Consider the following 3,448-nt stretch of genomic DNA (forward strand, 5'->3'; position numbering starts at 1 on the left):
GACCATTGCACATTATGATCAGAAAGCTATGAAGCCACACACATCATGGTATTTATTTTAAGATTTATAATCTGTTCGGCTGGTTAAAATGCAAGAATTTAAATTAACATTAACATTTTCTCAGCGTGCTACTTCCAGTATCACCCAATATGAATTAATACAAAATGTTTTATGATGCATAATTGTGAATGCAAAATATTTATTCATATTTAATTTTTAAGCACAACATATACATGTAGTGTTATTATATATTCATGTAGATATTAATAGAGTATTTTAAATTAAAAGTAATTATTTGTACAACTGCTGCGGATGTGCGTCTTTAAATTTACAGCCTTTTCTAAATGTATATAGTAAAAATAAAATATTGTTTTATTGTCGTTTTAATATAATAAACAGATCATTCTCAGAAATTGTTTCATGCGTTTGTGACAAAAAATAAATACATTAAAAAAATTGGATTATTTGATTATTATAATTTCATCTGAAAAAAGGTAAAGTTTAACTTTCAAGAAATCATATTTTCCCACCACAGCCTTAAAGTTAACTGTTGTAGACAGACTAGTGTTGAACGTGTGACACTTTACATTAAGGTTCCCTTTCTATAGGGTTTGTAAAGGGGTTTATGAATAACTAATAACTCATCTACAGATTCATTATAAATCATTTATGTGCAGTTATAACAACATATAGCACCCTAGACAGGATAAGCAGTTATAGAAAATTGATGGATGGATGGATGGATGCATTGTTGCTTGGCAAATACATAATTTTAAAATGTGTGGATCGGTTCATATATCCAAGTTTGCATTCAGTACACAAAACGCCTATTATCATCAGGGATGTTTTTGCTCTCTTAATTCTCAATAATGTATAACAGATTCCTGCTACACTCCCTTTCCACCCATAATTTATACTTAATTCTCTGTGTGCATGTACTGTATGTGTGTCTCTCACATGCCCAGTGCCAATATTCTGTGAATTGCAGATGTCTCACAGGCTCATTGAGGTAGATTTGACAGGCAGGGACATTCATCAAAGCAGTGGGGAAGCCTCCAGATCATTTCCATCTCTGCACACATCCTAATTACTCTGCCACCACTAATTAATTTACAACACCTTGCGCGTTATGAAACCCTCCTTTTTATTTTTTATTAAGAATACTCTTGTAGTATTGCTCAGTTCAGCATACCTGAAGCACAGTCTGAGCCTCATACTGATATAAGACAGATTTTTCCAGGGAAGGTCTGTAATAATGGAGAGCGCTCTCTGCTAGCATTCCCAATCAGGATCTACCAGCAGGGGCTAACTGGCTTATGCTAACCAGCCAAACCCTGAAAAACATCTCTACTGGTCTCATAAACAAATGGCATATACACATACGAGATGAGACCATGGATTTGAATGCACATCCAGGAGGCCCAACTATTAGTGCTGGTGTGCTGTAGGTAGAGTTGGATCAGTCTGCAGGAGGCCTCGATTAACAGGCCGTGTGTGTCTCGGAGCAGCATGGGATGATGGGGTTCAGATCAGGGCCTGTGTTGATGGCAGTCAGGTCCTCATCGTGTCGTGTCAGCAGTGAGGAAGCTGTCGACGCACCATCTTCCTGTTTTAGCGAGCAGGTTCACAGCACAGCAGGAGAATGTGCACACACTCTCCACCCATCACCTTATTCTCACACACACATATCATTAGCTACTACACTTTAAAGTAAACGGCGGCAAAAGGCGGCGAGCGCTGCAACACTTTAAATTCGATTTAGCTGTGCATGTGAAAATGCTCTTTGTGCACTTGTCGTTTGAATAAATGAATGGGCGATGTTACAGAGTGGTTGATGGCAGTATGGCAAGCAGACGTTAGTCTGTCTACGAGATCTGTCCACACTTTTGTGGTCTAAATGCATACAGCTTTTTGCGTGGGTGCCAAATTGCAGACACCGCAATTAATCACATCCTAATGAACATCCACCTCCCACCCGTGTTGTGTCGGAGAGCTTAATGAGCTTCAGAGTGTAAGAGGGATAGTTTTCATGTTCCCTTCTGTAAGCAGTGAAATAAATGATGCTGTGTCCACTACATTTCTCATGACCCCTTTACCCTCTCTCTTACTATGAGCTAAAACCACAGTACTGTGTTATGCAAAGTGTTGAGGAAAGTTACTTTGAACTGTAACTTGCCAAGCTACAATCTGTTCATAATTTAAACTACAAGCTACTCTTTTGAAAAAGTAGCAAGATACACACTACTAACTGCTACAATTAACTTATTTAAATTATGAGTAGATATAGCTGGACAAGCTAGTATTTCAAAGTAGCTGCCCCAACACTGAGCATTTCCATGCCGATCTTACACTGATTATGCCTAATAAATTGACACTGTGTGTGGTCACGTAAACGACTTCAACAAGTTTCCTTTATCAGTCATAAAAGAGGTCATAAAGAGGTTAAGCATAAACGGATAGATTTTTACCCATTATCCCGATTTTGCTCTGCATGTAAACACCATTACCAGCGTTCTTACCAGCTTGTCCAATGTGCGAGAGAGTTGTACACATGTCTTTTTATGTTTAGACATCATCCATCCATCCATCCATCTTCAACGCTTATCCGAAGTCGGGTCATGGGGGCAACAGCTCCAGCAGGGAGCCTCAAACTTCCCTATCCCAAGCCACATTAACCAGCTCTGACTGCGGGACCCAGAGGCATTCCCAGGCCAGTGTGGAGATGTAATCTCTCCACCTAGTCCTGGGTCTTCCCCGAATCCTCCTCCCAGCTGGACGTGCCTGAAACACCTCCCTAGGGAGGCGCCCAAACCACCTCAACTAGCTCCTTTTGACGCAAAGGCGTCTACTCCAAGCTCCTTATGGATGACTGAGCTCCTCACCCTATCTCTAAGGGAGAAACCTGCCACCCTTCTGAGGAAACCCATTTCGGCCCAGCCTTCATGACCATAGGTAAGGGTAGGAATGAAAATTTACCGGTAGATCGAGAGATTTGCCTTCTGGCTCAGCTTTCTTTTCGTGACAACTGTGCGATAGAGCGAGTGCCATACCACCCCGCTGCCCTGATTCTCCGGCCAACCTCCCGCTCCATTGTCCCCTCACTGTGAACAAGACCCCAATGTACTTGAACTCATTCACTTGGGGCAATACACCCTTCCCTACCTGGAGTATGCACTCCATTGGTTTCCTGCTGAGAACCATGGCCTCAGATTTAGAGGTGCTAATCCTCATCCTAGCCTCTTCACACTCAACTGCCAAGCGATCCAGTGAGAGCTGAATGTCACGGACCGATGATGACATGAAGACAACATCATCTGCAAAAAGCAGCGATGAGATCCCCAGCCCACCGAAACGTACCACTTCCCCACCCCGACTACGCCTCGATATCCTGTCTATGAATATCACAAACAAGATTTGTGACAAAGCGCAGCCCTGGCGGAGACCAACT

General features: G+C 41.9%; 1 long non-coding RNA gene across 1 annotated transcript in view; it reads right to left on the reverse strand.

Moving 5' to 3' along the window:
* LOC127617708 (uncharacterized) overlaps nt 1-2,663 on the reverse strand; it is an 8,186-nt gene extending 5,523 nt beyond the window's left edge. Inside the window, exon 1 of the long non-coding RNA XR_007967375.1 lies at nt 2,520-2,663. This is a non-coding gene — a long non-coding RNA (uncharacterized LOC127617708). The remainder of the gene's footprint in view (nt 1-2,519) is intronic.
* Between the last annotated feature and the right edge of the window lie 785 nt (nt 2,664-3,448).

Source organism: Xyrauchen texanus, chromosome 24 (assembly GCF_025860055.1).
Source record: "Xyrauchen texanus isolate HMW12.3.18 chromosome 24, RBS_HiC_50CHRs, whole genome shotgun sequence".
Lineage (NCBI taxonomy): Eukaryota > Metazoa > Chordata > Actinopteri > Cypriniformes > Catostomidae > Xyrauchen > Xyrauchen texanus.